The 23,991-nt window shown below is 36.3% G+C and overlaps 1 protein-coding gene across 2 annotated transcripts in view; it reads right to left on the bottom strand.

The window, feature by feature from the left end:
* The window catches only part of TRIQK (triple QxxK/R motif containing), a 285,943-nt gene that overhangs the window by 141,895 nt on the left and 120,057 nt on the right, over positions 1-23,991 (bottom strand). For both annotated transcript variants that reach the window (XR_006706417.1, XR_006706418.1), the window contains one exon: positions 8,307-8,469. The gene's annotated coding sequence lies outside the window, so the exon portion shown is untranslated. The remainder of the gene's footprint in view (positions 1-8,306; positions 8,470-23,991) is intronic.

Below are 23,991 nucleotides of genomic sequence, written 5' to 3'. Positions count from 1 at the left end.
TGTCTTTATGGACCTTATTGCCCACTTGGTAGGAAGCAGATACCAAATAAACGAAAACAACGAAGTGTGCTAAATGTTAAAAATAAGATGTTCTCTGGCTAAAAGTCAAGCAACCGGGAAGGCCTTATGGAAGAAATAAAGTTTAAACTTTTAAGTAAATGATGAGTGGAAGTTAGCCCAAGAAGAGATAGGGAAGAGGGCATTAGGACAAAGAAACAACATCCACCCAAGTCCATTCTCCAGACAGAGCAGAAATTTTAAGCAAGTTTTGTATAGTAAGAGTATAGAGTACAAGGTGAGGAGATGTCAGAGATGAGGCTTAGGCCGTAAAAGCTGGGTTCGAAATTGGAAGCCACTGACCCCATTTTATAGTTTAAAGTAGGGGAGTAACATGGTAAGATGTGAGCACTGGAAAACCATTCTGACTACAGTTTTAAGAATATTTTAGAAAAGAGCATGACTGGGAGAATGGGAGACAGAAGTTTATTTCAACTGTCTAGCTGAGAACTAATGGTGGCCCAGGCTAGGGAGTTGGTAACAGAAATGGTTTAGGATATGGGATGTAGCAGAGTTGATGAATAAATATAAGAGATGATGAAGAACGAGGAATAAAAATCATGGGCTTTTGGGGCAACTTAATGGATGGCAGTGCTCTTTACTGAGACAGGAAATATTGGAGACAATCAAGGCTGATTGAAATTCTGAAATATTAAATGCGTGGCAGAAAACAGAAAATATTACATAGCTATTTAGTTCTCTTTAAGTATATATTGTATATAAAAATATATAAAGATATAGGACGCTTTATTTCATTTTTCAGAAAACTAGACTGCATAATTTGTTAATCACACTATTTTAAGGAAATGGAGATCTGAAACTATTAGTATGCTTTCCCAAGAAGGAAAACATTAAGCACTGAACAATTTTTTTTTTTTAATTTTTTTTTTCAACGTTTATTTATTTTTGGGACAGAGAGAGACAGAGCATGAACGGGGGAGGGGCAGAGAGAGAGGGAGACACAGAATCAGAAACAGGCTCCAGGCTCCGAGCCATCAGCCCAGAGCCTGACGCGGGGCTCGAACTCACGGACCACGAGATCGTGACCTGGCTGAAGTTGGACGCTTAACCGACTGCACCACCCAGGCGCCCCAAGCACTGAACAATTAAGTGGCCTTCTCAGAACAACCTAATAAATCAAAGATTAGATACAGGACAAGTTGACAACTTTTTTTTTTTTTTTCTTATATGGAATTCAAATGTTCAAGCTGAAAACGCCAGGTTGACCTAACTTGTGTCTCCAAAATACACTTTCTATTCATGGCACTGAATACTGAACACCTATATGTCAGTACTGCCTTTCAGTCCCATGAAGAAAACAAAAAGTATACACACATTGCCTCTCACTTAAAGTTTCTTATAATTACTAATTCACTCATTCATTAATTAGTGCATTGCATACATATTTTGAACACTCGCTATTAGCTCAGTCAGGTTTGACCCTTGCATGGGTTTACAAAACACAAAAGATACACTCCTTACTTTCAAAGGGCTCGTTACCTGGAAGATACTTAGACTCTTTATCTGTACTCAATGCAGTATCAGTAGTTAAGACAGAGAAATACAGAGGAAGGACTCTCAGGGAAGGTGATGTTTGAATGGTGGAGCTGAACCCTAAAGATGAACAGGAATTGACTAGGAGAAGACTGGAGAAGGAGTATCAAGAGGTAGCTGCACATGGAAAAGGACAGAGGTATGAAATCACTTGATGTATTTGGAGAAGTGCAAGCAGTTGGAGAAGCAAGGAGGTAGGTAGAGACTCTGAGGGGTATTTTTGTTGTTGTTGTTGTCAGGGAAAAGAGATTGATTTTGTCCTGACAGTACTGGGAAGCCACTGCAGTTATGTGACCTGTCTATATTTCCTATACTGGAATATCTCTAACATGGTAGTTAACCTTGAGCCAGTCTGGAAGTAGAAAGCCTCGTTCAAAGGCCATTTTATGTGGTGGTTGTAAAGGTGGAAAGTTAGGCACAGATTTGAGAAAGACTAGTTTGGTGACTGACTAAACATGGAGGGTGGGGCAGGGAGAAATCACAGTCTGAGGCACCTAATAAGCATGTGATGAATGTTCCCTTCTATACTCATCAGTATTTCCCATGCACCAATGCTGTAAGTATTGCTATTAAACTGACTCTTTAGCTTCTCAAATCTAATACATCACAAAGTTTACTGATTTCTTTATTTCAAGATAATTTTTTTTTTTTAATTTTTTTTTTTTCAACGTTTATTTATTTTTGGGACAGAGAGAGACAGAGCATGAACGGGGGAGGGGCAGAGAGAGAGGGAGACACAGAATCGGAAACAGGTTCCAGGCTCTGAGCCATCAGCCCAGAGCCTGACGCGGGGCTCGAACTCACGGACCGTGAGATCGTGACCTGGCTGAAGTCGGACGCTTAACCGACTGCGCCACCCAGGCGCCCCTTCAAGATAATTTTTTTAGATAGGCCCTCTTTGATTTTCCAACTGCCACTGTCTCATGGCAAATTTACTACAATTTTCTTGACTTTCCTGCATAGCTCTTGATTTGATGTGTCAATTTCCTTAACTGTGTTCCTTTTGGTGGAAAAGATACTTTGTTCTAAGTATGTAACTAATTTATCCTAGAGAAATTCTCAGAAGGAAAAAAATAATATTTTCTTGGTGACTGTTTTTTAAAATCTTGAAGTTAGGAAAAACATGGCCCTTGACTTTGTTATTTAAGTGTATTGAAATGACTTAATGCTCAAGGTTCTATCACAGGATTAAGCACATTGCCAAGAAATCATATGATTTTTATGTTCCTTAATTTTCAAATGTATATTTCCTGGTATTTCCAACCTGCCCATGGAAAACCATTATAAAACACTGTAAGGTGAATTTTGAGTGCGAAAACCTATCAAGCATAGTCAGAGATTGTATTTAAGATTTTTCTTGTTAAAAGGAAAAGTATAATACTTGACTAATAAATGAAATACATTTTTTCTTGTAGTTTTTTTTAATATTTATTTTAGTTTTGAGACAGACAGACAGACAGAGTGTGAGCCGGGGAGGGGCAGAGACAGACAGACAGAATCTGAAGCAGGCTCCAGGCTCTAAGCTGTCAGCACAGAGCCTGATGCAGGGCTGCAACTCACAAACCATGAGATCATGACCTGAGCCGAAATCGGACACTTAACCAACTGAGCCACCCGGGGCGCCCCTCTCGTAGTTTTAATTATAGTAAAATTTTATTCTTGGAAGCCATGTTCTAAACTTGATCATTAGTACTGAGTGTAATAGAAACTGCAAGTCCATTGCCATCATTCCAAAAGTAAATTCATTGTAAAGAAAGTGACTTTAAATAATTTTTTTTCAATATTTCATTCTAGGTAACACACAATCACAGGCTGGAAAATATTTTGAAGTATACCAGTGAATGAATTGTGTTAAATTATGGACTTATTTCTTTAGTTTTTTTTAAACTTGGGTTTATAAGTCTATGAAATGTATACAGTCTTATAAACTAAACACTTCACACAAGGTAAACCTGAATAAAGTATAAATAGGTTGAAAGATTAGAAAGGTTAAAATGCTATTGTAGGTATATATATAGCATCAAAAGTTATGATTAAGAAATGTGATACTTCACAATTCATATGTATAACAGTGTAGCCTAGAAATGCTGTCATATTTTGTTTTCCATACAAAGATTTAAAAAAACACATAGAAGTATTTTCCTATCTTGCACCATTCTATACATAAGCATCCATCAGCTGGCCACTTTCGATGAGGAAAGAAGCTGAGTTGACAATAGTTAATGGAAAACATGAAGGGTAAATCTTAATGGAAAGAGAATTTCATCTGACCAGGAGTCTTTTATCCATTTCATCCCAGTGGTGCTGTTGTTACTTTGACATTGACATTCACATGAGTTATAAAATGAAAAAGAATTTCCGTAGAAACAGCTAGCCAGCTTTGTTAAGTAAAACAAGTCCTTTTACCTTCATAGTCTAATATAGGAGTAAAGAACAGTGAATGAGAAGAAGGAACATACTTTCCCCTCTGGATCCTCTTAAATGTTTGTATTTCATGTAATTAGGAGGCTGTTCTTATCATTTTATAGATACATTCAGTGGTGCTATAGCATTTAATTTGCTTTACATTTGAAAATTTTCATTTGAAGGTCTGACATTTTATAAATCACAAATAGAAACAGGTGACTTGACTCAGGCATTCTGGGTTGTGTCTTTCCTACTCAGCAAAATTGTGCCAGTGCTCTCTGGGAAATCCTAAATCTAAGTTTCAAAAACAAGAGGTAGTAAAGCAACAAACAGTTATTGAACACCTAGGCTTGGATGCAATATTTTACTAGGTACTAAGAGAGTGCCTGTAAAAGCAATGGCAAAGGTAACCCTTGCTTTCAAGGAAGCTTGCAAGACTTTTCGTGGAAAGCAATATATCACGGGAATGCACACATCATTTTGTTCATCAAGAAATTAACTCCAAATACATAGGTAGTGAAATTAGAGGTGCTTTATTATTTGTGTTCTTCTATTAATCTACTTTCTATAAAGATCACTGTCAAACAATCTGCATTCATTGTTAACGTAGATGGACATTAATGTTTACCATATATACATTTCATTATACCCTGAAATACAACATTAGTAAACTGAAAGAGAATTAGCTTGAGCCAAGGCTTGTTCATCCCATTTGGAGATAAAATTTAGGGAACAGAATTATGTTTGCTGAATGTTAGCTTACTATGAGGTAGCTACTGTCCTAGTTCACAAAATACATCATTTTATTATATCCTCATAATTCCGTGGGGCAGGCATTATCCCCATCTTTTTAATGAAAAAGTTAAGATTCAGAGAGACATCAATTAAATTGACGTTCTCACGTATTCTCTGGATTGACTCGACTCTTTAGTTTTTTCCTGTTACATGTGCTAAAAGTTAAGTTCCACTTACATAGGAGGAGGAAAAACACATTTCTAATTTATAATGCCATTAAAACACTTAGGAAAAAGATTGGTCAGAATAATGTCAGTTTTAGAATTAATACTAAAGGTAGCGAATACATCAATGCTATAGTGAAGTACATTTTTTTACCCCCCAAAAATAGCAACTGGTAAATTCAGGTGAAGAGAAAATGAAAAAATGTGCTAAAATCTGTAAATACTCCAAAGTTTAGTGAACTTCTATTCATCCTTCAAAGACCAGCTCAAAGGTGACCTCCTCAGGCAGAGTTAATCACTGCTACTGCTGTACATTGACCTGTATTTCAGTACATGGCAATTGCATTAGCATTATTTGTGCACCTGTTTCTCTCTTGGTATGTTGAGCCTCACAGAATTTGTATCTTCCTTTTGTCCCAAGATTTGGGGTTTTAATAAAAGTATGTGTGCTCTACAAGTGGACAGATTAGTAAATGCTAATCATCTGGAGCATGAGCGTTGTTCAGTCATCAGAAACACATTCCCGATAATTTTTTAGCTCCTTTTTCTCTTTTATTGGTAGTGTATTTCTTCCTAATACACCTTGGGATTTTTAAAAAAATTTTAATATACTTCCATTCTTTATTAATGTCATGACATCTCAACAGTTAGTGTCCATTGTATTCAACTTTATAACAGTTTTGAAATAATTTCACCAAAATTTATGTAATTTTACTTTGATATCATTGCGTCTATGTTTAACACCGATAGACCTTTTCTTTTGGAATTCTAAGATAAAATTGATGGCCAAAATAAAAAAAATACAATGCATTAAAATCTATGTAGTTTTCCCCCCTCCCTTTCTATAAAATAAAGATGAAAACAAGGTCTGTTATGAATTCTCCATATTATCTACTTTTTTTTTATTATCCAAGTGGTTCAAATATGGGGAAACTGCTTTAAAGAGCAAACATATAGGGGAAAAGAGCGAATGTGTGGAAAAATAAAAGCCTCAGTGTATAGTACTATTCTTCAACAAACCCTGTTTTCTTTATTTCCATATTAAACAAAAGGGCTAGTCATATGTAAGTTAATAAAGTGAGCACAAGGGAGATGTACCTCCAAATTAGAGCCAGACGGTGAATAACATAGCAGGAATGTACTTAAAGCCCGGTACCAGCTCGTGACAAGGTCTGTTCTCTGTCTTAGCCCTTGATTTTTGGAAAGGCTTCAGGAGCTCTGAGAAAAACTTTCAACCTGACAAGCACTGCAGGGCTGGGAAAGGCTCCTGTTTTAATTCAGCCCAGATGTGATCTCTAATGAAAGCATTATGAGTCTGCAGCTGCAGTGGATGGTAGAAGCATTTTTAGAAGAATAAATTATTTTAAAAGATTTTCTTTTTCTCTCTTAACAATTATGCTTGACCTGTGCTACAGTAAAATCTTAAGATACACTATAAAACAATTTACAGTTCCATGCCTCGTACAGTTGGAATACTGTACTAAACTTCATGCAAAGGAAAGAGATACGAGAACTCAGGATGTATGTACTATATAAATAGGTTTATCATCCTGAGATAGATTGCCTAATCCAGTAATTCTCCAAACGCTAAGTTTCAGGCACATGTAGCATGAAAATATTAAGTCAAGCAGAAAACTGATTCTCACGATAGAAGCTAAATTATGCACCCGGACATTAATTGCTTATTCATATGTGCATTATATCACAATCCCCGGCAGGTATACATGCACGTATATAAATATTATGTTTGTTAATTTACATTTGTAAAAGTAAATGTAAAATGAGTATCACTTCAATACAGGCAATGATAAAACAAGATCTTAGATGGAGAAAATGCACTTGAATAATCTGACTTGCTCCTTCCATATTTCAGAAACATAAGATGCCATAGTTCCTAAATGTCAACCTGCCTTCATGTCTATGTGAGGGGAAATCCTCCACTCAGTATGATTTCTGTTTTCAGCAATAAAATAGAAAAATAAATGAACAATGTTTGGGGGGAAATGTGAAATTATGATTATTTTGAAGCATTCTTTGTTTGCCTTGTTTATTGTTTTGGAAATGCTCTAGTTGAGAGGCATCCAGTGGGGACTCAGGGAAGAGCATTTTACATATTTATAGAAACATTTGCTAACCATATAACATTCCAGCTAAAGAAAAACCTCCATTAAGCCCATAAAATAGTTTCTAAGCTGTTATAGGAAGTTATTTTCTAAGAGTAACAAGAAAAAAGAAAAAAGAGGGAAGAACCGAATGATTGAAAGGTATTAAATGATTCTGTTTGAGAGCAGGAAATGCAGGTTATTATTTGCTGACGGATTATTCAGAATGAATTTCATCATTCTTGTTACAAATGTGTTTTTTGACACTTTAATTATGAAGGAACTATTCTGAAACACAATATGAGCAGAAGATGCTATAAGTTTAAGTAAAATGCTATTACATCCTCATTTTACAAAATTCACAATCACACTGAAATTAAACAGCATTTCTCTTTTGTAGAAAGAAATGCTTATTGCAAAAATGGAATGCATGTGGATCCACTGACATTTTAATCATTTTATTTTAGACAGTATTTAGAAATAGTGAAAATGGAATGGGGAAAGCTTTGCAATTTAATGCATATATATAGCACTATGTATATGGCACACTCTTACAGGCCATAAAAATGGAGACTTTTCTATTGCTATTTAGTGAAAAAAGATACTAAAATGAAGACTGGCGAGTACCGAACTGATGTTGGTACCTGAGTACATCCATAGTCAGCTAAGCTCTGTGCATCTAGCTGGTTTTACTTTTTTACCCTCATGCCCCCAATTTACTAATGAACATCTCGGTTTGTAATTTATTTGGGTACATTTACTCTAGAACAGCCAGCCAATCAGCCCAATGACCATAATTTAAACAAATAATCTACAAATCATTTTTACAAGCTATGCCTATTAAATTGCGATGTGTTGATGAATTTAACAGAAAATATGTCATGAGAGGGGTTCTAACAAACACACATTCCGAATAATACAAAATCAACTGTTAATCTGTAATGTTGATTCTCAGAGCATTCTCAATCTGAGCTAATGTAGGAAATAGCCTCTCTAGAGTTGAAAATCCCATTCTTACTCTCAGCCAGTAGATATAGATTGCAATAAAAAATTGATCCATAAAGACTGATTTCTCTTATTTCTATAAGTTTCCACCTAAATTAGAGGATGGCCATTTCAAATGTTCACTTCTATACGGTTATCTAGGCACATGACCCACATCTGGCAGGATCTCTGATGTCATGATTTTAAACCAAAGTAAAAGATTACATGTATGACTTTGGGGTACCTGCATCTGTAGTGTTTGTCTTCGATACATTTCCAAGCAGTTCAGGAAATGGACAAGTTGCAAGAGTACTGCCACTGTTCTCACAAGGTGTCCTTTTACGCAAATAAACATGTCTGCTGCAATGCGTGGTAACTCTCAAGACTGGAGCAGAACACCACAAGGTCTGCATGTCAAAAAAAAAAAAAAAAAAAAAAGCCAGCTGAGTGAGTTAATTACACTTCTATGCAAGTTGAGAAAATGTTTGGCCAGGACTTTAATTTGCTCAAGAGTGAAAAGGCCATTTTTTGCTTCCATTCTAGGAAAGGACTCTAGCTTATAGAAGAAGGAAAAGCAAAAACTGAAAAGACTATTCCATTGAGTGAGCTAGGGAACATGAACTTCTGTAATGTTTATTTTAGTTAGGCCTACTTCTCTAAGTACTAAACCCCCCAAATGGTAATGCTTGAAAATTCCATCTCCTTGAGGGAGAGTAATACTGAGGTAATCAACTTCCTGCCACGCCCCCCCCCCCCCACAGAAGCAATTCCATAATGGTAATAATAATAAATTATATAATAATATATTATTGAATATTGTGAAACACATATAGAAATAATTATCCATTTTACTTAGCCTGCATCTATAGAGACTTTATGTTTAAGCAACGTATATTACCCTGATTTATAACATCAATCAGTAAGTGCTTAACAACAGGTACTGCATCAACCTCATTTTACAGGTGATCCATTCATGAATTCTCCATTTTTACCAGTTTTCAAAAGCCGGCTTTTAATATTTAACACATGTATGATCAAATGTATACCCTCATAAAAATAGGTCATATGATCAAGCAACTATTGAGATATCAAATCATATATATATAGATGTATATATACATGTATGTATACTTATGATTTTAAAAAGAAAAAGAAAAGTTTTAATCTTTGGAAATTACAAAAAAAAAATCCCCAGTATTCTTCTTTTGTTGTTTGTTTTTTAACAAAAGAAAGTATAATTTCAAGCTGCTTTGCCTCTTTAATCCCTTTTGTATGACTGGAAATTAGTGACGCATATGGTTCTGAAATTCAAATATAATGCAAAAGACTTTCTACATTTCAATCATTTGAATTCATATTTAATGTATTGAAAAATTAACATAAATGGAATATTTCCAAAAATGTACATATCATACGTGAAAATAGCATGAAAAATTCAATCTTCTTGGCTTTGTCTTACATTACTAAAGCTGGTTCCAGAGAGTTTTGACTATGGCAAGACAACAGTATTTTTATCCACTTCAAAGAAGCATGAAGGCCATCCCGCTTGTTTCTACATCTTTCCTGTGCCATTTTCATAGAAGATGCCCTCATTTAGCAACTACACCTCCACTGTGCAATATGCAGAGAAACATAATTAAATTTAATAGAAGCAGCCCCTGTTTTGAAGACACACTTGATTTAGAGCCACTCACAATTTAAAGCTGCAGGGAGATGTAATTAAATTTTATAGAAGCCACGGCTTTTAAATGAAGACACATGATCTATGTGCATGTGTGAACATACACACACATGCAGTAAAAATGAGACATTTAAAAAGTTATTCTTCTGTAATTATTTATATTATGATTCACAATACAAGACATTATTGCTCAAATGATTTTTATTCATATCATGGGTATGACTATAAGAATTTACCAAGATAACCATTATTGTACCATTACAATAGCACTTTATGACTATATTGATAAATAGTAATCAATATGCATTTTACTATTAATGTTATCTATTCTTTATCTGGCTCTCTCTATTTATGGCAATGACATCAATGGAGAAAATGCTTTAATCATGTGCTTGTTGTTTTTTGCTGGCTGTACCCCGGAAGACTTACTACAAAGATGTAATGTTATTTTAAATAACCTAAGAATGAAATATACATGTTTGCATGTGGATGTGATACATAGGTCATTTGAGCTGGAAAGAATTACACATGCTCTTACTATACATGCATATATAGTGTTTATTAATGCATCTAAAAATTCTAATATGTAGGGGGAATCAAGACACAAATCTATCATAAACCGCCTCCTACCCCCAAACTTTTGATTTAGTCTTTAGAGTTATCTGTACACTGTTAATATTAATGTATGTGCTTAAATTTGATCAGTTTTAAATTTTACTGAAAGGGCAAAAGATATAAATTAAGACTCCTAAAGTCATTAAATGTCTTATGTGGAGGAAAAAAACTCCTTTGTAGATTAAATCTTTGAAGAAGACCCTGTGAAAACTCTTCAGACTGGCTTTGTTCCTTTAATGTCTGTTTAATGCCTTGGAGAAGATATCTTCTGCTTTGACCCCCTTGAACCTTAGAGACTAGCTCAATAAACCACAGAAAGACCCAAAGTTTCAGAAAGAATGGTCTTTAAAACAAAAAACCTTCCTCAGGGCTATAAGCTCACTTGTGAGAAGAAGCCCAAGGAGGGAGGGGAGATCTGCTATCTTCACCACCATTAATTATCCACTTAGTAATCCACTTCTGCCATAAATGTACTGCTTTCCTAACTGGACTCTCCTTTCCCATGCCTCAAGCCATGGATCGTCAACCAAACTCCAGCCCCCACCCACCCCGAAAAATCCCTCCTTTGTTGTTCAAGATTATTAAACTAGGTAAACTGTGTAACCAGTTTTTAAAGTACACAATTAGATCTTTGTTTTTACGCCGAAGCTCCTTCGGGGCCCATATAATGAATTGTGTGAAGGAAGAAGTGTGGGAATTTCTGGATTAAATGCGTAACATACTCTTTTTTATTTACTGTTATTCTGCAGTTAAAAAATGATACAAATTCTTTACATTACAACTGTTTTATGGCATCTTTTTGGCCTTCGTTCTTAAATTTCTGTCCTTGACTGTCTATACTTTATAGAATCATTGTAAGTTATATTCCATAATACTATTTATTGTATTTCAAGCCACAGAGAATATTCAGAAAAGAACTGATTAAAAACAAATCATATAAATTAAACTTCAAATCTTTTTTTTTTTTCCTTTGTGGAAACTAGTCAGTGTAATAATCAAACTGTCCAGTCACGTTACTGATGCCCTCATACCAGCATCCCCTCACAGTATGCTAGGTGTTTCATGAATGAAGATATCATAAAAATTTCAACAGCTGTTACCTATGGGTATTGGGATCATGAGTGACATTTTAGTTGTTCTTGCATTTTCTATTTTGAAATTTTCCCCAATAAGTATTTATTATATTCATTAGCATAAAAATAGCATTTGTTTTATATATTATATAATTATATTTATATTATTGAAGTATAAAGATAAATGCATTTGATTAATACTTAAAAACAAATATAATTATTTTACATAAACTATTTCATAAAAGCCCCCTCATTTTTTTTTTTTTTAATGTAAGCTGTCACCTATCACCGTGTTTGGTTCATTATGGGTGGTGACTAGATAATTTATTTCCTGCTATTATTTTTTTCCATGTATTAATTAAAAGAAATCACTACCAGCTTAAATACAGGATAATTTTGTGTAATAGTTTTTTTAAAAACATAAATTCCTTTTCTATTTAAATGTAAATTTACATACCTAATTTTGATTTAAAACTCCCATCTAGCCTCTATTAATTCTCTATTGGTTATTGGGTATCAAAATCTTACAGTTCATATTTGGGACTTTGATATCTGAGTCAAGATTTATTAACTTCCATATGCTAAAATGTCTAATTAAAGTTCTACTTAAAAGGAAGAAAAGAAAGCAGACAATTGATCTTGAGTACAGAATTAGAGTTCATGACTGGTTTAATTCTAGTCTTCCTATCTTTGAACCTTAGCCAGAACTGATTTGTTTTTATTTGTGCTGTTATTTTTGTTTGTTTCCCCTTGATGAGCTGTTTAGTATAGTGGTTAAGACAAAGATTTTGTATTCACACTGCCCTGGATTTAAGTCCTAGTTTCTTTTCCTATTCAGTAAATTTTGAATTGAGTGTCTAATTTGTGCTAAGCATTGTCTGACCTTGGAACTCAACTCAGTTTCATTTCCTCATCTGTAAAAGACAGATAAAATAGAACTCATGAGGTTATTGTGAAGATTAAGTCAGATGATCTAAAAAAGGGTTTAGCACAGCATGTGCCACACAATAAACATAGAAACTATTATTGAATAGCATCTGTTTATGTGGATATATTTATAAACTGCTGCACATAGATTTATGTATATATTTTGTTATTGTTAAGCATACAACAGGACTGTTGATGAGATTTTTACTCAGGCAGCATGTGAAAGTCAATTGAACTAAGTCTCTCTTCTTCAAAGACATTCAAGCTCTTTTCTACATTCTAGAACTAGACTCTGTGATTATCAAGAGCCACAACATAAGAATATTTATAAATTTACTGAGGGCAGGGAACATATTTTATTCTTCCCTTATTTCCTTCACCAGCACACTGCCTGTTACCAAATTGGTGCGAAATAAGTTTTATTGAAGTAAAAACTAAAGTGGCAGAAAATATTGACATTAATTTGAGTCTCCCTTGTTCTGATGACAGACAAAATGATATATCAAATGCACTAATTTTCTTGAGAAAGAAATAATCCATAGAGTTACACATATGCTGAGTCTTATAAGTAAAAGATTTTAAATAAGACTTCAAAAAATGAGGTTAACATGTGTAAAGGTGATCAATGTGAAAAGGTAAACAACAAATATAGCTTCCTGAGAAATAACTCTTAAAATTGAAGACTTCCATAAGCATCTAGGAAGAAAAAAGAAGAAGTTCACAGGTAAGAGAAGAAAAATCATGCAGATTTTCAACTTCTCCAAAATATTTAATGTCAGAAGATAATAAAATAACTCCTTTAGAGTACTTAAGTGCAAAAGGATGTAACTAAATTTTATACCCACCTAAGTTGTCATGGTAGACAATCTCAAATAATTAATGATTCACAAATGTACCACTAAAAAACTTTTCCTGAAAAAAATCTCTTATGTATGTTATTTACCTAACCAAGAGATGCACTATAATGAGCATGATTTAGCTTTAGAGGAAAAATAAGAACTTTTAAATATACTATAACATCTACATAATTCAATAAATGTGGTTATAAAACATAAGGTGAAGTCTTTAACTAAAACTCTTGCTAGAAAATATTTAATTTATAATAAAATTCACCAATGATAAGATCAAATTACAAATTATATAAGCAAGAGTTGTACATAAGAAATTATGGTGAGGGCTCCGTAAGTGTCATATTTTTCCTGTTTCCCATTATTTTTCTTTATTAAATTCTCTACAAGTGAAACATTTTATCTATATAAACAAAATACATATAATATAATAATAAATGAACAAGTTTATCAACTTATCCCATATATTTTTATATGAAATGTTAGTAACTATTACTGGAAGGATTCATATAATGTGCTAGTTGAATGAACATTATGTAAACCATAGCAAAGGACACATTCCTGATTCATCCCTGAAAGTAGCATTTCTTCCTAGCTATATCCCAGACTCATCTAAGAAAAGAGATACTTTCAAGTTATGATGTTTTTTTTTTCTCTCCTGTATTTTCTCATTTGTTCTCCCTTTTTTAGTGGGACTATTTCCTAGGCTCTAGTTCCATCCAGACACAGGACTGACTAGCTTCTGCCATGCACCAGTCTCCCACTTCCACTAAAGGACATCATTCTTTTCCCTTTTATCATATAATGAATAGACAGTTTAGTTCTGCCCGACTGCTTATAATTACCCGGTATTGGAGTCTTTCGGTCTCATCCCTAAATATCAAGGGGTGGAACCCATCCCTCCTCTATTCTGTCTACCTTCTCTGTCAATTATGATCCTTCTTTAAGCTTGGCAAAGCTTTAGTGCATTTCACATGGCAGTACCTTGCTGTGGTCAAATTCATAGCCCTAATCATTATTCCTGTTGACCTTGGTTGTGGCTTACAAGATTTGCACGTAAGTCTTTTACGGTAATTGTTTAGTATAACTTTTTTTTTATCCTTTACATATTCTTACTATCTCCATAATCACTGTAAGCTTTAATAATATTGGCAATTTACTGAACAACAGTGAAAATTTATCATTATTTTTCTTTGGTAAAGAATAGAGAATATTTTATAGAAATTTTTATAAGGATTTATCTTCATGTTGGTTGATTTGTGAATGAAAAAGGCAGGAGGTCAAATATAAAAAAAAGTCAATGAAAAAACAAAGAATGTTATCAAATTCCAGTTTAGGATAGTGTCTGCCGGGCACCTGGGGGGCTCAGTCAGTTAAGCTTCACTTCAGCTCAGTTCATGATCTCATGGTTTCTGAGTTTGAGCCCCGCATCGGGATGTCTGCTGTTAGCACAGAACCTGCTTCAGATCCTCTGTCCCCTCTCTCTCTGCTTCCCCCCACTCTGTCTCTCTCAAAAATAAATAAACATCTAAAATAAAAAGAATATGTCTGCCTGATAGCTTCTGATATATTCTCCCTATAATTCCCTTGAAAATATTATGAAGATACAAGTTTTACATATATATATATATATATATATATATATATATATATATATAATTAACACTATTACCCAAAATTAAGACATGTAGACATTTGGCCAGAATCAAGAAAATATTTCATCAAAAATAAACATGAGGAAGTAGGAATAAGGAAAATCTCTTAATAGCCACTTCATGCTTTACCTCATAAAAAACAGGTGGAAAACAACAGAAGGCCCTCTTAGATTCTCCTATTTTGAGAGTACAGGAAGGAACTGTCATGCCTTCTAACTGTCTGTTTTCCTTGGTTCAACGTTCAAAGAATTAGCAGCCCCAGATCTGGTCGCTGGTCCCTTTTATTCATTATTGCTATTTTCTGTAAATTATGCATTGCATTTTTCCCTTTTTACTTGATTTGTAATATCCCTTCAGACATGATGTCTTCCAGAATAAAACAGGACAGTAATAGGAGTGGATCAGTAGGAACACCTCACAATCACGGAAAAAATTAAGATGGGGTAGAGAGCATGTTTCCATCAGAATGATCAAAGGCTCTGAGATGGAAATGGGCATGGCATTGTTTAGAAAGGTTAGTCTGGCTGGAGCATAGGGAAAAACAGAGGAATGGAGGGATGTGAGGTCAACAATAGCAGCTGTGTAATAAGTTTTACTTACTCCAATTACCAAACATTGCCACAAGAGGATATAACCATGGGAATGACAGAAACTGGTTTATGCTTTTGAAAGGTCAATCCTACTACAAGTTGGAAGATAGTAAAAAAAAAAAAAAAAAAAAAAGCACCAAAAGTAGAGGCAAGGAGACAAGACAGAAGGCACAGTCACAACAAATACCTTGATAGAATGATGCTTTGTGTGTGTGTGGGATAGGACATCCCTAGCAGGACAGGGAGCTAAGGCTGTCAGAACCAAGAGTGGAACTGGAGAAGCAGGCAGTAAGTGTAGAGTTTAGAGCCTGGTGAAACTGCCTGGCTTTGAGGAGGGTGGGGAGCAACCAGGGCCTTGATATGGCAACTCACTAATCCACAGTGTGAGCTGGGTAAGGGAGGCGTGAGACAGGAAAAGCTGAGGTGAGGATCAATGACGCAACACTTCTGTCTGCTAGAGCCTCTTAGATGAACTGTTTTCATTTCCTTGATTAGTTGGCTTTTACTGTGTGACAGACCACTCCCAAACCCAACAGATCAGGTTACCGATCATTTATTCTCATTCACGTGTCTGAAGGTTGGCTGGGGCTGACTGGTATAGGCCAGGCTCAGCCGGGCTTAACTTTATGCTACAGTTAAATCTCCCATGGCCAGGAGTTAGTTGAGACATGTCCTTCATACATGACATGTAAGTCCTTCTGCCATGACAGAAAACCAGACGGACAAACACAGACATCTAATGCCTTTTTATGATCTAGACAAACCTGGAACATGTCATTTGTGTTCACAATCCCCATTAGCCAGAGAAAATCACATGGTCAAACCCAATGCCTTCATCCATTTGGGCTGCTATAACATAAATACCATAAACTGGATGCTCATAAACAACAAACATTTATTCCTCATAGTTCTGGAGACTAGTTCTGCTGAGAGCCTGCTTCCTCACTGATGGTTGTCTTCTCACTATAACCTCCTATTGCACAAGGGGAACTGGTATTTCTTGGGCTCTTTTATAAGGGTACCATTCCCATTCATGAGGACTCTACCCTCATAACCTACCCACCTCCCAAAGACTCCACTTCCTAATACCATCACCTTGGTGATTAGGATTTCAGCATATGAATTCTGGGGGTGAGGGGGACTCAAACATTCAGACCTTAGCACCTACCATCAGTAGGATGGGGGAGACACTTGCTTCTAGAGAAAGAACTGCAAAGTCATATGGCAAAGGCTGTGGACATGGCTCCTTTAGTGGGGTGAGTTCCTTGTATGTCACACAAGTCTCCATGCTTAGATCCTGTGATTGGTTTAACGCTCTGCTGTTGCTATCTTGAAATTCTTAATTTTGAATTTTCAATTTGTAGTAAGTCCTGCAAATAATGTAGCTGGTCCTGGGAGTGGACGCAGGGATAAGTGAAGAATCTGGACCAATGATGAAATCTACCACAGAGACACACACACATTTTACAGCATGTTTTTTAAGGCTCAAGCTTGCTTATGATTATAGCTAAAAAGCAGTAAAAATAGAAGAATAATGAAAGTGTGATATTGACTAATGGAAGGAGCAATAGGCTATTAGAGGAAGTGAAAGACAAATAAAATAAAACTGTAAGAATATAAGAGTGAAAGTCTCTTGGAAAGAAGTTTAAAAAGCCAGAGATGTGGATTGACAGATGAGAGAGGCAAAACAAGAAAGTAAGAAAATTCTAGGCAAACTAAGTTGGCCATAAGTTAACCATGACATTCACTTTCCAATTAACTGTGAAGCAAAAAAAATACATTTGTGTGTGTGTGTGTGTGTGTGTGTGTGTGTGTGTGTGTGTGTAGGTATTAAAATATAGCTCTCCTGAATTTTGTCTAAAAAATATAAGATAATATTTTTACACAAATGATTAAATCTGTTAACAACTCTTTAAAGGCAATTATTATAAGTTGGTTATGAAATAAAGTTAGCTTTTAATTGGGATAAAAATTATTTCTTATTGATAATTTTGGCTGGCAAGATTTCAAATACTGTATTAGGTGATGATCATATGTTTCATGACAGGATTGTGGCCCACATCATAAACCATTCTGAAATGTATTACAATATTAAAGTTATCAGCTACTTAAAACATCGTATTTCAATGGCATTCAAATTTCACATCTGTCTACGAACTACCACATCAAGTATAAATACTACTAAATCACACACTCAACCCCTCAATCACCCTCACAGTCGTTATGTTCATTCTAAGGAAGTTTGTTGTGTGCCTACTATGTGTCCAGATACTTTGCTTCATTGTTTCAATGAAGGCTGTTACCATAAGCAAAGTATCTTTGAAGACACCTCAACAAATTACTGTGATTTCTTTTTAGTATCGCAAATAAATTCCACTAGATTAAGGATATCAAGAAAAGTTCCTCAAGTCTTAATTCGGAAGGATGTGTGAGAAAGTTGGGGTCTACTGGTTAGGAGTCCACACAGAGGAGGTGGTCCTTTGCCACAATATGCTGAAGTAACTGGGACTCTCAGTACAAATACTTGCAGGAGAAAACAGGTGGAAAAATAAGGTGTTTGAAGAGGCAAATGTTATTAGAAGAGATTAGAGGAAATAAATAAAGGAAGAGATTGCAGGACACATATAAAGGGACAAGCTTTCATAAAAAAGTATGTTGATAGCCATTGAGAAGTATAAAATAGGAGGATTCAGCAAATAGAGAAGGAGGCTGAATTGATAAGGTCAGTGAAATAAATTTACTTTTCAATCAACCTTGGTGCATGTTACTTTGGGCCCATTTTGTGGGGCTTTCTTGATAGCAAAAATGTAAGCCATTCAGCAATTTATTCCTTTGCCAAGCTCACAAAATATTGTTCACTGTTCTAACATACCCCAATGAATATTCAATAAACACAAGATTGGGCTAAGAGGAAGCTATATATACAGAAAACCCCCTATTTATGCTATCACAATTTTGCATTTTCTCATTTCCTGAGCCATGAAGTTGTCTATGTTGCTAATGTACAGATTTCTTGCCATTTGCTATCATTTCTCAGAAACTGTTAAAACATAATCTCATGTTTGCTGTGAAATTAGCCTTGAAAAGAAAGCTGCTGAAGAGTACATAGCACCTTCTTGAGTAGTACACACCTCTCCAATTCCTACCGCCTTCCCATTTGGGTAGAAAAATATTATATTTCCCTAGTCAGTGAACAAACAGGCATTGTGAGACACCGCTCTGGTGGTAGGCACTGTGCTAGCTACTGAGAGGATGCTTGAGAGCGAGCCAACCACACCTCCTCTAGAAAGTTACTGAAGAGTAATGAGCAAAGGAGGATTGCTCTGACATAGGTTGTAGAAGGCTCACTCTAATTGCCATGTGTACAACAGACTGAGAGGCACAGGGGAGGAGGACCAGGAGAGGGGGCAGCCGTGAGGACAGAGAATGCTATCCGGGCCTACTGTGACAGTCCAGAGTTAGGACAGTGGCTTTGACTAGAGCATTATTAGTGAAGATTACAGGAAGTAGTTGATTTGAAATCCCTATTAGAAAGGAGTCAAAGATGGTAATGTGTTTTTTTGTTTGTTTTTTGTTTTTTTTTTTTTTTTTTGGTTGGTGTGAGGACGAACGATGTCATTTACTGAGATGGGGAACTTTAAGAAGGAGAAATATTGGAGGCTGTTAGTAAATCAAGAAGTTTGATAGGCCTATGAGACATATCAAGTAATGATGCTAGGCAGGTGGGAAAGAGGTTGGAGCTGGACGATAGCTCTAAGTATCAGCACATAGATGGTATTTAAAGCCAGGAGGCAGAATGAGACCACCAAACAAGTAATCTACTCAGGGAAGAGATGTAGTGGCAAGATATCTCACTCCCCCGTGATAACTTGGCCCTCACCTCCACTCTGGAGCTCGGTGATCTTGACTGCTGGTCACTTCCTGGAACTCACCAAGGAATCCACCTGCTGGCAGCATGCCAATTAGTCTGAGTGTGGGTTGTGCGCCTCCCCTCACTGGCCTTGAAACTTCTTCCTCTAGTCTCTGAGGTCATGGCTCCAGTAACACAGTGTAGTTATGTGTTAAAAGGATTGACAAAACCCGACACCCATTACAAGGAAATTCTGTTACAGAAAAGACAGACTTAAAAATCAGCATCTACTGTCATTGCTTCCAACGTCCATGAACTCAAATGAATCTCCTGGACCCTTCTTCCCTCCCGAGCTCACGTCACAGGTGTTGCTCCCTGCTGGCTTCTCCCAAAGCCCAGTGCTCTCTCCTTCCATTCCAGGCCCCACTACCTGTGCCTTCCTCATCCCCAAGGAGGCCACATTTTTTTTTTTAAATCACACAATTTCATTCTACTTTTTCTTAACTTCCCTGATCCATACAGATTTTTGATCCGATGTCAGTATATTCAAAAGTTTTAATAAAATGCTTAAATAAATGCCCTAAAAAAGGGCAGGGTTTTTTTTTTTCCTATAATAAAGTCTGTAATTCCGTAGCATGTGAAAAATACTGTTTTTTTTTAAAGTGACATCTTCCATCTTTCCTTTTTCTAATTGTATTCATAGTACATATGATTTACATATCACACATCTAAGGAGACTCTTAAACTTACTTCTGTTTGTGTTTAGGTCTGGTACTTGAAAAAGTTCTGTCAGTTATCTAAGTCAAATGTAGGAAGTATGTTCCATTTAAATTTATAATAAGCCAAATATTGTACACAGCACAATTACACACACAATATTCTTTCTACTGATTGATTTTAATTTATAGTTTTTCCTATTATTATAGTCCTCTCCTTTCACTACAAAAGTGAAATAGAAATTATTGAAAAGTAGAAACAGGAAATTACTGGAAACATAGCAACAAAATTTGGGAAACAACCCAGCTTGGGAGCTGGATAGAGCTGTGTCTTATTTCAGCCTTCCTAGCTGTGTAGCCCTGAGATGCTCATTCAACTGGCTTTCATGTTCTCATATGCAAAACAGTGACCACCACGTTGCAGCGTTGTTCTGAAGATAGAGAAAATATTTATAAATATCTGCCACATAATAGGCACTAAATCCCAATTACCTGAGATGTTCGGTCTCTGACTTTTTGTTAGGACTCCAGAAGGTGGTCTAGCCACTGGGCTAGTTGGGCATAGCCACAGACCTTTTATATAAACCCTGACCCTGGAAAATGCAAGAGAACATTCCCCGGGTTGCCCATCTCACTTGTCAGCTATTATACTTGACTCCCATCTGCCATGTCAAAGTCACAGGGCTCCTGCTCTTGGCAGTGAGCCCTGCGCTGTCAGCAACTGCTGACAGGTGAGACCCACTGGCCCAAGATCAGAAAGCTTGCTTGCATTGCAAAAGGACCCACCTCACCTGTCAGCTGTCACAGTCACTCTTTTTACACTGCTCCACTCTGGGAAAGGTGATATCTCGTTCAGGAGAAAAACAGTCTAGAGTAATGAAATACAAACGAAGCGATGGCTGTGTGTTTATGAGACTGTGTGTGGTGTTTCTTAGAACTGGTTTGCTTTCGATGGGCACCATTAGAAATGGCTTCTTCCATGGCACTCTAGAGTCACACCTGAAGGTTGCAAAGCTGACTGCCGGCTGAAAAAATGGAATTTGTTGCTGAAAAGAGCCCAAATTCATCAGTGGATTCCACCTGTCAGGTGACAGGCCAGGCTCAGGGTATGGCTGCCATGGCTACATGGTGGGTTCCACCTGTCAGCTGGGCTCCTGGCCAGTCTTTCTGAGTTTAGAGACCCGGTTCTAAACATGAAACACTGAGATGCATAGTATCACTGGTCTGCCCTAAGCATCCATCTGAAAGAGAGCAGCTTTAATGCATAGTAAATAACGTTAAAGAACCACAACCTGCCCCTTCGTTACCCCATAAGCATAAACACCATCTTAATTCTACTGACACTACAGACTGTAAGAAATATGACAATTGCATCTTTTCTGTTACTACAAACACACACACACACACACACACACACACACACACACACACACTTTCTTATTTGGGGTCCAGAAACTGTAGCCTCACAGAAAAGATCTACGGTTATTATTATTATTAATTTTAATTTTAGAGAGAGTGCACACAACAGGGAGAGTGAGAGAGGGGGCGAGAGAGAGAGAGAGAGAGAGAGAGAGAGACAATCTTAAGCAGACTCCACACTGAACACAGAGCCTGATGTGGGGCCCAGTGCTGGGCCCCACTCAGGGCTCAACATAGGGCTCGATCTCAAGATCTTGGGATCATGACCTGAACCAAAATCAAGAGTCCAATGCTTAACCAACTGAGCCAGCCAGGTGCCCTGAAAAGATTTTTTAAATACCCAAGTACTTAAAATTAGAAATAAAATAACGATCACATAATATTGGAGTAACAAAAACAAAAACATGAAATAAAGAAACTATAGCATTAATTTAAAAATATACAATTTTGGGGGTGCTTGGTGACTCAGTTGGTTAAGTGCCCAACTTCAGCTCAGGACATGATCTTGCGTTTGTGAGTTCAATCCCCGCATCGGGTTCTGTGTTGACAACTCAGAACCTGGAGCCTGCCTTGGATTCTGTGTCTCCCTCTCTCTCTGCCTCTCCTCCACTTTCACTCTGTCTCTGTCTCTCAAAAATGAATAAACATTAAAGAACAATTTAAATACACAATTTTTGTTATAACAGTAATTTGTGGCCCTAACATTAAAAAAAATAGAATACTTACAAAGCGTAGCAAAATAGAATGGTATAGAGGGGAGCATTTAAGTGTCCTCTTTTTCCGATTATTTCCACAGATCCTAATGCCATAGCTTTCTAACATTCACACTTTCACTCATTGCTATCTTTCCCTGCTGGGATTTCACCTCAGCTAGAGTTTGCTGCCCTCTAAGCTCACCATAATTTCACCACTGTTGAGTTCAGTGTCTGGCACAAGTAGGCATTCAATATATTTGTGGAATGACTGGATATTTACACTCTTTCATTGAAAGTCAGTCCTCCTTTGGCACTGGATTGAGAACCTGAAGTGTAGAATTTTTTTTCAATCAAGAACACTAAGTGCCTGTACTTAGTCTCATTAGTAAACTCCATCTTGTGTTGGCTGCCATCCAGCTCCCATCAAAAAGACAGTTAAGAAAAATCATATTTGAAAAACAGTGTCTAAGGCAGTGTTTCCTAACTTGAATTATGCTATAGACTGCCAAACTCAAAGTTTTTTAAACAGACAAAACAATTTAGGGAATAAAGAGGGAAGCAACCAAGTTACTAAGGATGAGGTTAAGACGAGAAATGGCCATTAAGTGACAAGTTTTCTTTCTGGAGTTGGGTTTGGGGTTGGGGAATAGATTCATGTCATCTGTTCTTAAACTGAGACAGGCAGAGATTCTAGGTAAGTCATGAGACAGATCACTGGAAATTCATTACTAGTAAGAAATAAGTGGATAATGTGAATGCATTCCTTTTAATGTAAATTAAAAATGACTGAAGGCCAATATTGTCACTCTCGCTGACACGTATTTGTAAATTCTTTCTTGTATGGCAGAGAATGGCAGGGCATTTTAGCAATATACCTACATATGCATTTCTACCACACTGAAAATGTGTCACACTTACTGAAGGCACCCTTCATGTGCATTGTGGAAAAAGCAGCAAAGCGTTATTGGTCTATAAAAGTATTTAACATTTTGTTCTCTGAACTATATATCTTTATCAGACTAAGACATCAGAGGAAAACAATATGAATGACATTACTTTCCTTAGGTAAAAATATTTGTACAGGGCATGTAAATCCTTTTTCTTTCATACGGGATAATGAAAGTGTTGTTGTCTTCTAATACACGTTAATTTTAGGTTGAGCATTGTTCTATGATTCCATTCCATTCCTTTGTTGGCTCATTAGCTATAACTCTTTGTTTTGTTATTTCAGTGGTTTATAGCATATATCTTTATCGTATCACTCCACCTTCATGTGATACTGTAATGCTTCACCTATAGCATAAGAACCTGACAATAGTATGCTTCCATTTCTTTCTTCCTGATCTTTGTATTTCTGTTGTCATATATTTCACTTCTATGTGTATTATAACCCCCATACTACGCTTTTTATTTTTGCTTAGTCAATTTTCTTTGAAAGAGATTAAAGTAGTAAGAAAATAATCTTGGGAGCACCTGAGTGGCTGAGTCAGATGAGTGTCCCGCTTCGGCTCAGGTCATGATCTCATGGCTCCTGGGGTTCGAGCCCCGCGTTGGGCTCTGTGCTGACAGCTCAGAGCCTGGAACCTGCTTCAGATTCTGTGTCTCCCCCTCTCTCTCCCCTCCCCTGTTTGCGCTTCTCTCTCTCTCTCAAAAACTAAATAAATGTTAAAAAAAAAAAAAAAGAAAGAAAAGAATCTTGTACATTAACCCAATGTAGCCACCATTTCCCATGCTCTTTATTCCTTTATGTGGATCCATATTTACTTCTAGTATCATTTTCCTTCTGCCTGAATGGCTTCCTTCAACATTTCTCACAATACAGGTTTGCTAATAACAAATTCTTTCAGCATTTGTATGTCT

Source organism: Leopardus geoffroyi, chromosome C3, assembly GCF_018350155.1.
Source record: "Leopardus geoffroyi isolate Oge1 chromosome C3, O.geoffroyi_Oge1_pat1.0, whole genome shotgun sequence".
Taxonomy (NCBI): Eukaryota; Metazoa; Chordata; class Mammalia; order Carnivora; family Felidae; genus Leopardus; species Leopardus geoffroyi.
Note: the sequence above shows the minus strand (reverse complement) of the source record. Positions and strands in the feature narration are given on the sequence as shown.